The 13,924-nt window shown below is 38.2% G+C and overlaps 1 long non-coding RNA gene across 1 annotated transcript in view; it reads right to left on the reverse strand.

The window, feature by feature from the left end:
- Positions 1 to 247: 247 nt before the first annotated feature.
- The window catches only part of LOC129624065 (uncharacterized), a 179,784-nt gene continuing 166,107 nt past the window's right edge, over positions 248 to 13,924 (reverse strand). Inside the window, exon 4 of the long non-coding RNA XR_008700719.1 lies at positions 248 to 813. This is a non-coding gene — a long non-coding RNA (uncharacterized LOC129624065). The remainder of the gene's footprint in view (positions 814 to 13,924) is intronic.

The raw sequence follows: 13,924 nt of genomic DNA on the forward strand, positions 1-13,924 counted from the left end.
GATTTAATATAGATGAGGGCAGTCTGTGGTTGTAGATTTAGAAGATAAATTCTAAACTGCCAGATGTTACTTGATATCTTATAAATTACAACTAAAGCATCTCTGATAGTGTTCTGGTTTAACTAAGTGAAAACAGATGAAAATTAAATGGTTCTATAGCATAACAAAATTATCAGGCTTTATTAACAGATCATATCATTATTAGATGAGTACTTTATTTCACTAGCAATAGCCTTGATGTAAAAGAAAGAAAGCAATTTCACATTCAGAACCATTATGTTTTTGTCTCTGACTATAAAATTGGAGCCGTCTAAAGATATGATAAAAATATCATTGCATATCCTTTCATTTCTTGGTACTGCAGTCATTCTGAAATATTCAGGGCTCCAATTTGCCAAAGAATTGATGCTTTTGAACTGTGCTGTTGGAGACGACTCTTGACAGTCCCTTGGACTGCAAGGAGATCCAACCAGCCCATCCTAAAGGAAATCAGTTCTGAGTGTTCATTGGAAGGACTGATGCTGAAGTTGAAACTCTAAAACTCTGGCCACCTGATGCAAGGAACTGACTCACTAGAAAAGATCCTGATGCTGGGAAAGATTGAAGGCATGAGGAGAGGGGAAGACAGAGGATGAGATGGTTGGATGGCATCACCGACTCGATGGACATGAGTTTGAGTAAACTCCAGAAGTTGACGATGGACAGGGAGTCCTGGTGTGCTGCAATCTATGGGGTTGCAAAGAGTCGGACATGACTGAGCAACTGAACTGACTGCATTTGCCTCAACTTGCAGAAGGCTCTGAATGTAAGTTCCTGTAAAGAAAGAGTATGCGACAGATTATCTCTATCACGTACATTAAAATGTAGCATTTCATTCTCAAGTTAAAATAGACCTGAGACACTATGTTTTTGTATAGGAAGGTATTGAAGAACACCCAAAGTATATACCTCAGAACACAGAGAAAAAGTATTTTCTCAAACAAAACCTTCTAAATACCTCCATTAAGTTTTTGGACTCTCAGTCATTTCAGGAGACAAATAAGAAAAAATTTCTTATGTTTGGTTCACATTTCACACCCACCCACCAGAAGCCTTTTTAAAATGTATTTTTCATAGATTTGTTAACAGTAATTTCGAGATTGAGATGTTAATCTGATTTTTAATTTTTAAGATGATAAATCTGCAAAAGTCATTTTCATAAAACAAAAATTGGTATTTCAAATCTTTAAGCTATCATTTTTAACTTTTTCAAATGAAAGATCAGCATTTATTAAGGGTTTCAAATGTCTAGTGAAAACCTGAAAATTAGTTGAATTAAGATGTAGCTACTTATATAGTACTATTAGTGGACAGATACTTAGTATTTAAAAACTAAAGATATTTGTGTAAAAATATAATCTGAATTTTTAAGACTTCATCTATGGCTCATTCTTATTTACTCAAAATTATAATATTTTGTTTACAACATCATAATCTTTCCAGGGAACAAAATCTGCTATCATAAGTACCATTATGATTTCAAGTGAGCATTAAATACATGTAACAAATAAACTTTTATTTAAAAAAAAAGTCTTTGTTTACAAAAGATTTTCACAGAATTTGATAAAATAGTCAACATTTTACATCTTTTTTTTTCAACAGATATCCAATATATTTTAAATTTCCAAAAGGTAATATGCAATGTCTAGTTAAATGAAAAATAACATCACTTTAGCATTTTAAAAGGAAGAGCCTTAACTCTTGATATTCTGACAAAATTATCATTCTTTCTCACAAATAAAAACAGAAACTTCTTTAACTTTCAGGAAAAAAAGAAAAAAAAATCTATCTCTTTGGAAATATTGAAGGGTCCCACACTTAGCTGATTGCTGTTTTGAACACATGGATTTGATTGAATTTTTCTCCACATCTTTGTTAAACATAGATTATATCATTACCTTTCTTTCTTCACTCTCTCTCCTATCACTCTCAAGACAAAGTCTGAATTCTTCTTCATGATAGGCATATAAGCACCTTCATACATTGATCAATCTCTGGGTTAGGAAGGTCCCATGGAGAAGGGAATGGCTATCAACTCCACTATTCTGCTTGGAGAATTCCACAGATAGAGTAGCCTTGCAGGCTACAGTACAAAGGGTTTAGAAGAGTTGGATAGGACTGAAGCAACTTAGTATGTATACATTGGCCCCTGAATATCTAGTATCATCTTTCACAACTATCCTCTTTCTCCTCCAATCCCCTTCCCTATTCTGACTTACAGTTTTCTGTGTGTGTCTTTTTCTTTAATAGCAAAATTTACATCTTCAATAGCTTTTAAAGCATTTATTATCTGAAAAATTGTTCTTTCCCTGGCATCACTTCAGTCACCTGGAAAAAGTATTTCTTGATCATCAGACAAACTATGTTATTCCCTCTTTAGATTCACCAAAGTTTGTTCAATGATAGTGTCCAATTAACTCAGTTTTAATTATTTGTTTCTCTATTTAACTATCCCTACTAGAAAGTGCCTTGAAGTCTGAGAGAAGGCAATGGCACCCCACTCCAGTACTCTTGCCTGGAAAATCCCATGGACGGAGGGGCCTGGTGGGCTGCAGTCCATGGGGTCGCTAGGAGTCGGACACGACTGAGCGACTTCACTTTCAATTTTCACTTTCCTGCATTGGAGAAGGCAATGGCAACCCACTCCAGTGTTCTTGCCTGGAGAATCCCATGAACGGGGGAGTCTGGTGGGCTGCCGTCTATGGGGTCGCACAGAGTCGGACACGACTGAAGCGACTTAGCAGTAGCAGCAACACTAAAAAGTGCCTTGAAGTCTGTGTCTCCAGGGCATAGCATATAGAAGATGTAAAAACTTACGTAAAGTTTCTCAAACAGGATAGATATAATTATAGCTAACATTCAGTGAACTCATTTTATGTACCAGGTATGATCAGCATTATCCCATTTAATTGTCAAACAAAATTATCAGGGTAGATTATCAGAGTCCTATTTCCCAAATAATAAAATTAATGTTTGTCAAGAGGGTCATGGCTAATAATTAGGGAAGAACATAAACTAGACCCTCAGTCTATCTGTCTTGAGCTCAGGCTCTCACTGCTACACTGTAAGTCACCAGATAAGTGAAACTTAAAGCTGAGCAAGATCTTTTTCAACCCACCTTCTAGAATAAAGAAATAAAACAAAAATAAACAAATTATACCTAAGTAAACTTGAAAACCTTTGCACAGCAAAAGAAACAATGTAAAAAGACAACCCTCAGAATAGGAGAAAATATTTGCTAATGAGGCAACCGACAAGGGATTAATCTCCAGAATTTACTGACAGCTCATGCAGCTCTACATCCAAAAATAAACAACCCAATCAAAGGGGGGAAAAAAGGACAGGAGACCTAAATAATCATTTTTCCAAGGAAGACATACTGACGACCAAAAAGCACATGAAAAGATGCTCAACATCACGAATTATCAGAGAAATAAAAATTAAAACTGCCATGAGGTATCACTTCACACTATCAGAATGACCATTTATTGTTTGTAGACCAAAAAAACTACAAACATTAAATTCTGAAGAGGATGTGGAGAAAAGGGAACCTTCCCACACTGTTGGTGAGAATATAAATTGGTACAACCATTAAGGAGAACAGTATGAAGATTCCTTTAAAAATTAAAAATAGAACTACCATGTGATCTAGCAATCTCACTCCTGGGCATACAACCAGAGAAAACCATAGTTAGAAAAGACACATGCACCCAGTGTTTGGTGCAGCACTCTTTACAATAGCCAAGACATGGAAGCAACCTGGATGTCCATCAACAGAAGAACTGATAAAGAAACTGTGGTACACATATATAATGGAATAACTCAGCCATAAAAAGAATGAAATAATGTCATTTGCAGCAGCATGGATGGAGTTGGAGGTGATCATCTTAAGTAAGTCAGAAGAGAAGACAAATATAATATGATATCACTTATATGTAGAATCTAATTTTAAAAAATGGTACTGATGAACCAATCTGAAGGGCAGGAATAAAGACACAGAATTAGAGAGCAGACTTGTGGACACAGCAGGGAAAGGGGAGGGTGGGACAAACTGAGAGAGTAGCACTGACGTATATACACTACCATGTGCAAAATAGATAGCTAGTAGGAAGCTGCTATATAGCACAGGGAGCTCAACCCCGTGCTCCATGATGACCTAGAGAATTGGGATGGGGGTGAATAGGGATAGGTGGTAGGGAGGTTCAAGAGACAGGGGTTTTATGTATACTTATGGGTGATTCATGTTGTTGTATGGCAGAAACAAACACAATATTATAAAGCAATTATCCTCCAATTAAAAATAAATAAATTTATTTTTAATATAAATTTAATTATTTTAATTGGAGGTCAATTACTTTACAATATTGTAAATTTAAATTTTAAAAACTTGCAGTTTAAAAAAGGGGAAATATGGGGTGAAGGGTTAAATCAGGAGCTTGGTATTAACATACACACACTACTACATATGAAATAGATAACCAGACTTCCTTGGTGGTCCAGTGGTAAAGAACCTACCCTGCCAATGCAGGGGACCTGAGTTCGACCCCTGGTCTGGGAAGATTTTACATGCCACCAGGCAACTAAGTCTATGTGCCACAACTACTAAACCTGGTCTCTGGAGCTACTGCACTGCAAAAAACAGCCACAGAAAAAAGAAGCTAGAGGAATCCTGCACAGAGCAACAAAGATCCAGGGCAGCCAAAATAAATAAATAAATAAAATTTAAAAATAATGTAGATGATCAAAAAGGACCTACTGTATAGCATAAGGAGCTCTACTCAATATGCTGTGATAATCTATATAGAAAAGAATCTGAAAAAGAATGAATATATGTATATGTATAACTGAATCAATTTGTTGTATGCCTGAAACTAACACAACATTGTAAATCAACTATAATCCAATAAAATTTTAAAAAGAAAAAAGACATCATCTGTAGTTCATTTATAATAAAAGTGGTTGCATGAATATTGTATTATAAAAGTAACAAAATAAACTTTTTCTAAACATGAGCAATCCAAGTCATATATTTCTTTGATAAATTGAAATGATCCAAAGGAGGCAGCAGGAAGCAAAATGGGAGCTCACTTATAACCTTGATTAGAGTGATATCTAAAACAAACCTATCTTTCCTTAAGTATTGCCAGAAAAAAAATCATGCATCACATTATTTGCCAACCTCATAAAAGTGTTGGATAAAACACTTAGTTCATTTTCATGACACTTTACAGGTATTCCAATTAAATATTTAGATTAAGATAAATGTAAACTGTAATTATTATTAGCAATAATACTATTTTGTCTTACAAAATAAATGTTTACTACTTTAACAGGAGTTTGATATCAGGGATTACTTTTCTACAATTCCATTCAGGTAAATATTTCTCCTAAATGACTTGCACATAGACAAGCCTTTTATAAAGTTCAACACAAATTTATGCATCTCTGACATATATAAACAGACACAATAGCTGCCATTAGACGACAACCCTCAAACATTACTCAGAAATTCCCTGCACAGAAATATCCTTCAGGCAGATAAATGGCTTTTGCAGAATTTCTTTTCCAGCAGAAAAACTACAAAATATATTTGGCTTCCTTATGCTCATAGCACCTAAATGTGAAGGAAACCACACACACCGTCTACCCAAAAGGTTCTCAAAGTATGGTCTCTATATCTGCAGCACTAGCATGGCCTGAGAACCTATGACAAATAAAAATTCTCAGGCCTCACCAAGCCCTAATTAGAAACTAATGAGTGAAATTCCTCTCCCTGCATCTTAACAAGCTCTACAGGTAAATCTGATATATATCAGTGTTCCAGAACCATTGACTTACCCTTACTCTCGTTGCCCACTCAGGTGAGGAAACTTGAGGCCTCGGGGTCTGTAACTGACCAAATTTACCAGACTGAGAGATCATGATTTCTTGTACAAAGGTCAGCAAACTCTCCTATCCCTGATTTCCCCTTCTGGGATTTCTACAGGAGTCAAGCCCAGAAAGCCACAATATGAATAAGTCATTGTTGATTTTCTGGTTAGCAATGCAGTTAAAGCCTGTTTCCTAAAATGGAAGTAACACCTCTGAGCATTTTATTCTCAGTTAAGTCTAGACAGCTGCTTCATTAAGAATCCAGAGTTCTGATAATTGTGTCATACGTCAAGAATCTCATACAGTTCTTCAAAATAAGCCTATTTTAACTTTCCAATTGAATCGGAGAATAAAGACCAGATTTCCCTTTCTTGCAACTATCTTTAAATTTGTATTTACTTCCACTTGGCATAACCCTTCTAGAAGACCAATATACAATGGAGGTACAAGACTTTGAACTTTGGCGTATGTGAGGTCTTCAATATATTGGAACAGTTTCGGACTCCTGGATCTTTGGGCCATCTGATTCAAACCCTCAGCCGATCTGGATTTCCAGGGACAGTACAGTCATGGCCCTATCACTCTTTCTGAGTGTTTATCCAATCTAAAATTATTTGATCCTTTTTTCAGTGAGGGAGTTTTTTCCTCTTTGAGCATCAACATATGAAAAGCTTCTCCAGTGTTCCACAAAGATCCACACATATGCTCAGAAGTACATTTCCAATATGTAGATCTCAGAGGAAGCAGAATTTGTATATACATAATGATCTGGTCCCCTTACTTCATGGGAAATAGATGGGGAAACAGTGGAAACAGTCTCAGACTTTATTTTCTTGGGCTCCAAAATCACTGCACATGGTGATTGCAGCCATGAAATTAAAAGACGCTTACTCCTTGGAAGGAAAGTTATGACCAACCTAGATAGCATATTCAAAAGCAGAGACATTACTTTGCCAACAAAGGTCCGTCTAGTCAAGGCTATGGTTTTTCCAGTGGTCATGTATGGATGTGAGAGTTGGACTATGAAGAAAGCTGAGCACCAAAGAATTGATGCTTTTGAACTGTGGTGTTGGAGAAGACTCTTGAGAGTCCCTTGGACTGCAAGGAGATCCAACCAGTCCATTCTAAAGGAGATCAGTCCTGGGTGTTCTTTGGAAGGAATGATGCTAAGGCTGAAATTCCAGTACTTTGGCCACCTCATGCGAAGAGTTGACTCATTGGAAAAGACTCTGATGCTGGGAGGGATTGGGGGCAGGAGAAGGGGACGACAGAGGATGAGATGGCTGGATGGCATCACTGACTCGATGGACGTGAGTTTGAGTGAACTCCGGGAGTTGGTGATGGACAGGGAGGCCTGGCGTACTGTGATTCATGGGGTCACAAAGAATGGACATGACTGAGCAACTAAACTGAATAATTTTACTCAAGAACAACAGAATATATTCTTCCATTCATTAATATTTCTTTCAGAATCAGAAATTGTAGCTCAAGTCAAAAGTTTACATGAAACAGGGACATCTGATAAGAATTGCCCTATGCCAGTTCCTCAATCCAGATTTGTCAACTGAAATACTTGTGTCTGTGTTCAGGAACTTCATGTTCACTCATGGTCTGATTATTTCCTATGTTGGTCAGTCATCTAGGTTTATAATATAGTACTTCTTATTCTTAAGAAGATGAGTATTACCATAACAAGAATGTGTGTTTAGTGTTCTGTGATGATATTAGTGCTTCCAAAGGCCTGATCTTTGTCTTCTAATTTAAACCATCTGGTGTGTCAATATATTTACTAAACACTTGCTAAGTCTCCTAAGGCCAATAAATATTTCTTTATCCCCAGGATTTATTTGTTTATAGTATTTTAAATTACTAGAGATCATAAAGAATAATCCTTTATCTCTCTTATTGCCATGACCTTTCAGAAAGAAGAACACTATAATATTTTTTATAGAAAGAAAAAATGCCTCTGCTGAAGCATTTCAAGTCTTTATGCCAGTGTCTGACTCACAGCTTTCTCAACAGCTTGCTGCTTTCCTAATGATCCCTTTTTCTGTTTTATTCCCTCAAATCCATTTATTTTCAGGTCTGCAAGAGCATATACACTTTCTCTCTCTCCAGATACATCATACCCACTTCCAGAGATTAAATAATATATAATCACAAATCAAATGAAATAATTTAGGAAATACTGCCTGTTTGTCAGCATTCACCCACTTTTCTGATAGCTCAGTTGGTAAAGAATCCACCTGCAATGCGGGAGACCTGGGTTCAATCCCTTGGTTGGGAAGATCCCCTGGAGAAGGGAACGGTTACCCAATCCAGTATTCTGGCCTGGAGAATTCCATGGACTGTATAGTCCATGGGGTCGCAAAGAATCAGACAGGACTGAGTGACTTTCACTTCACCCATCAGCTCTGTCCTCAGACATCCAGAAAGGGATCAAGTGCAAGGCTTTGCTTCCCAGACCTGTAGTCAGACACAGGCTCATTTTACAGGAACAGCACATAGCAATTCATTCTGGAGTGGCATTTGTTCCCACAGTTTTACACACTATTAAGAACTAAGAGTGGCAGCCTATATTTTCATGCTCAGCGAACTTATTCATACAATGAGGGGCTGTCATTGTTTACTTCGTTAAAAGTTATTGATAGCATAGGAAGCAAGACAATTAAGAAAAAGCCTCAGACCAATGTAGACTAGGCTAGATTTAGAAAATATACCATCCTTTAGCCATAGTATGTGGGTTTTTGTATTTGTTTGTTCATGTATAGGAAAAACACGATTTCTACTTTACTTATACACAATACTTTTGGCACTAGATGTGTGGGCTTTTCCCCCCATACCAAGCAATTCTCTGAAACGCTAGTTGGGTATTTTATAATTTAATTCAATTCTGATGCTAACTGGAATTGGCATAGACCTCACAGGTTAAAGACTCATAAGACAGCCCTCCACTTAGATGCAAATTGCAGGCAACAAGGTTATACACAACTTCTGCCATCTTGGCTACAGATCAGAAGTTCCTATGTCCCCCTCCTTAGATTTGATCATTTGTAAGAACATTTCACAAAACTGAGAGAAACTTACATTTATTGATTTACCATATAATTAGGGTATGATAATATAGATGAACTGCCAGAGAAGGCACAGGACACGATCTGGAAGGGTCTCAAGTGCAGGAACTTATGTTCCTTTGAAATTGGAGTGGGTCACTCTCCCACCACGTACATACCTTCACCAAACAGGAATCTTTCCAAACACCATACTTTTGCGATTTTTATATGATGAAACCATCATATAAACATGATAAATCATTAACTTAATCTTCTGCTCCTCTCCCCTTCCCAGAGGATGGGGTGATGCATCTAACATTCCTCAGGTTCCTATCATTCCTTGGTCTTTCTGATAATCAGTACCCTGGTTATCCTGAAACTACCTAGGAACCCAGCAAGAGTCACCTCATTAGAACAAAAGACATTTCTATCACCTCAAGGATTTGAAGGGATTTAAGAACTCTGTTTCAGGGAAAGGAGTCAAAAGCAAATAAGAGAACAAAAGATGCTCCTAGTGCTCTTTTCACTTTGGAAATTACAAGTGTTAGGAGTTCTTTGTCAGAAACCAGAAGCAGAGACCAATACAGATATTTTGGCATATTTATAAGCCAATATAATAGATAATGGTGTGTTCAGCCACCCAGAGCCAGACATCCTGCAGACTGAAGGCAAATGGGCCTTAGGAAGCACTGCTGTTAATAAAGCTAGTGGATGTGACAGAATTTCATTAGAACTATTCAAAACCCTAAAGGATGATGCCATCAAAGTGTTTCATTCAATATGTTAGCAAATCTGAAAGACCCAGAAGTGGCCACAGAACTAGAAAAGGTCAATCCTTATCACAATTCCCAAGAAAGGTAGTACTAAAGAATGTACAGCTTTCTTTGCATTGGACATCTGCATTTATCTCGCATGCTATCATACCCTTATTATATGATAAAGAAAGCTGAGCGCTGAAGAATTGATGCTCTTGAACTGTGGTGTTGGAGAAGACTCTTGAGAGTCCCTTGGACTGCAAGGAGATCCAACCAGTCAATCCTACAGGAAATCAGTCCTGAATATTCATTGGAATGAGTGATGCTGAACCTGAAGCTCCAATACTTTGGCCACCTGATGCAAAGAACTGACTCAATGGAAAGGCCCTGATGCTGGGAAAGATTGAAGGCAGGAGGAGAAGGGGATGACAGAGGATGAGGTGGTTGGTTGGCATCACTGTCTCAATGGATGTGAGTTTGAGCAAGCTCTGGGAGCTGGTGATGGACAGGGAAACTTAGCATGCCACAGTCCATGGGTTTGCAAAGAGTGACCCCATGAACTGAACCCATGCTATAAGGTCATGTTTAAAATCTTGCATGCTAGGTTTCAGCATTATGTGAACCAAGAACTTCCAGATGTTCAAGCTGCATTTAGTAAAGGAAGAGGAACCAGAGATCAAATTGCCAACATTCACTGCATCATAGAGAAAGGAATTCCAAAAAAATCTACCTCAGTTTCTTTGATTACACCAAAGCCTTTGATGGTATCAATCATAATAAACTGTGGAAAGCTCTTAAAGAAATGGGAATACCAGACCATCTTAAATGTCTTCTGAGAAATCTGTATGTTGGTCAAGAAGCAACAGTTGGAACCCTGAATGGAACAGCTGGTTGGTTCAGGATTGAGAAAGGAATGTGGCAGGGCTGTCTGCTATGTTACAAGCTGAAATTAAGATAGGTGGAACAAATATCAATAACCTCAGATATGAGGAAAGAAGCAAATGGCAGAAAGCAAAGACAAACTAAAGAGCCTCTTGATGAGAGTGAAGGAGGAAGTTAAAGAGCCAGTGTAAAATTAAAAATTAAAAAAAAAAAAAAACCTAAGATTATGACATCCAGACCAATTACTTCATGGCAAATAGAGGGAGAAAAGGTGGAAGTAGTGACAGATAATCACGATGGTGTGATCACTCATCTACAGACAGACATCCTGGAATGTGAAATCAAGTGGGCCTTAGAAAGCATCACTACGAACAAAGCTAGTGGAGGTGATGAAATTCCAGTTGAGCTATTTCAAATCCTGAAAGATGATGCCATGAAAGTGCTGCACTCAATACGCCAGCAAATTTGGAAAACTCAGCAGTGGTCACAGGACTGGAAAAGGTCAGTTTTCATTCCAATCCCAAAGAAAGGCAATGCCAAAGAATGCTCAAAGTACTGCACAATTGCACTCATCTCACATGCTAGTAAAGTAATGTTCAAAATTCTCCAAGCCAGGCTTCAGCAATACGTGAACCGTGAACTTCCTGATGTTCAAGCTGGTTTTAGAAAAGGCAGAGGAACCAGAGATCAAATTGCCAACATCTGCTGGATCATGGAAAAAGCAAGAGAGTTCCAGAAAAACATCTATTTCTGCTTTATTGACTATGCCAAAGCCTTTGACTGTGTGGATCACAATAAACTGTGGGAAATTCTGAAAGAGATGGGAATACCAGACACCTGACCTGCCTCTTGAGAAGTCTGTATGCAGGTCAGGAAGCAACAGTTAGAACTGGACATGGAACAACCGACTGGTTCCAAATAGGAAAAGGAGTTCGTCAAGGCTGTATATTGTCACCCTGCTTATTTAACTTATATGCAGAGTACATCATGAGAAATGCTGGACTGGAAGAAGCACAAGCTGGAATCAAGATTGCTGGGAGAAATATCAATAACTTCAGATATGCAGATGACACCACCCTTATGGAAGAAAGTGAAGAGGGACTGAAAAGCCTCTTGATGAAGGTGAAAGAGGAGAGTGAAAAAGTTGGCTTAAAGCTCAACATTCAGAAAACGAAGATCACGGCATCTGGTCCCATCACTTCATGGGAAATAGATGGGGAAACAGTGGAAATAGTGTCAGACTTTATTTTCCTGGGCTCCAAAATCACTGTAGATGGTGACTGCAGCCATGAAATTAAAAGACGCTTACTCCTTGGAAGGAAAGTTATGACCAACCTAGATAGCATATTCAAAAGCAGAGACATTACTTTGCCAACAAAGGTCCGTCTAGTCAAGGTTATGTTTTTTCCAGTGGTCATGTATGGATGTGAGAGTTGGACTGTGAAGAAGGCTGAGTGCTGAAGAATTGATACTTTTGAACTGTGGTGTTGGAGAAGACTCTTGAGAGTCCCTTGGACTGCAAGGAGATCCAACCAGTCCATTCTGAAGGAGATCAGCCCTGGGATTTCTTTGGAAGCACTGATACTAAAGCTGAAACTCCAGTACTTTGGCCACCTCATGTGAAGAGTTGACTCATTGGAAAAGCCTTTGATGCTGAGAAGGATTGGGGGCAAGAGGAGAAGGGGACGACAGAGGATGAAATGGCTGGATGGCATCACTGACTCGATGGACGTGAGTCTGTGTGAACTCCGGGAGTATGGACAGGGAGGCCTGGCGTTCTGTGATTCATGGGGTCGCAAAGAGTCGGACATGACTGATCGACTGAACTGAACTGAACTGAGTAACAGATTTCCTCTTCTTGGGCTCTAAAATCACTGTGGACCATAACTGCCATGAAATCAGAAAAAAAGTTCTTCTTTCCAGGAAAGTTATGACAAACCCAGAGAGTGTGCTGAAAAGCAGAGACATTACTCTGCTGGCAAATGTCTGTATAATCAAGGCTATGGTCTTCCCAGTGGTCACATATAATTATGAGAGCTAGACTATAAAGAAGGCAGAGCACCGAAAAATTGATGCCTCCGAACTATGGTGCTGGAGAAGACTCCTGAGAGTCCCTTGGACAGCATGGAGATCAAACCTGAATACTTGTTGGAAGGACTGGCACTGAATTTGAAACTTCAGTATTTCAGTCATCTGATGCAAACAACCGACTCATTGGAAAAGTACCTAATACTGGGAAAGGTTGAGGGCAGAAGGAGAAAAGGGCTTCAGAGGAGGAGATGGCTGGATGGCATCACTGATGTAATGGACATGAACTTGGGCAAACTTCAGGAGAAGGTGAGGGACAGAGAAGCCTGGTGTGCTGCAGTCCATAGGGTTGCAGAGAGCCAGATACGACTTGGCAACTAAACAACAACAACATTATAGATCATATATTTTCTATTATTTCAGTTTCCTTATTGGAATTTTCACATTTTTCTGATCAATGAAGCTCCTGTTTTTGATTTCTTTGTCTTTTTCTGCAATATTCCCATTGGCTTCCATTTCTGCAAATGGGTCTGTGGCCTTTGCTGGGTTTCCACATTAAAAGCAGATTAAAGAAATACTTTAGAATGCCACGTCACTCACAAACACAATAAATATCAAGTTTACAAAATGAGATATTCATTATGCTAGAGTCTCTCACTCTGTATATTCTTTTAATTCATTTGTAAATATTTTTGAGGGTTTATTATATGCCATCAGTGGACTGAACACTTGGGAAAACAATGAAATAACAATGGAATCTACTTTACACCTGATTGCTTACATTTAAAGACTGAATTAAATTTAATGTTTTCCATACTATCTTAAGATTGCTGTTTTATTACTAGAAATAAATACCTTTCCAAAAGAAATCTATTTCTATAAATATAAGAAATTTCCATCCACCTTCAGAAATGAATGATGCCTCAAAAATTCTTATTTCCAAAATAATCCCCAAACCTCAATAATTTACACTTTTATTAAAAGAATATCACTAGTATTTTGGCAAAAGAAAGATATGGCTATAGAGGATATCACCTTCTGTAGAAAAGTGTTAGTATTTGCTGCTCTAACTCTCTACTTCTTTACTTTCGTTTTTCTTCTCAGAGGCCTCACTGTTTGCATAACAGTAGAGGTGCCTCACGAAGCCCCCCATCCAGCCTCCCAGCTCAGCTCCGCATAGATCTTCCACTTCCCCACCATGAGCCAGATTAATACAGGCTGAAGTGAGCTGCTTGCTCAGGTTAGAACACACCATCTGTGCTAATGAAGCAATAACTTAGCATGCAGATTTCTTAC

Source organism: Bubalus kerabau, chromosome 12 (assembly GCF_029407905.1).
Source record: "Bubalus kerabau isolate K-KA32 ecotype Philippines breed swamp buffalo chromosome 12, PCC_UOA_SB_1v2, whole genome shotgun sequence".
NCBI lineage: Eukaryota > Metazoa > Chordata > Mammalia > Artiodactyla > Bovidae > Bubalus > Bubalus kerabau.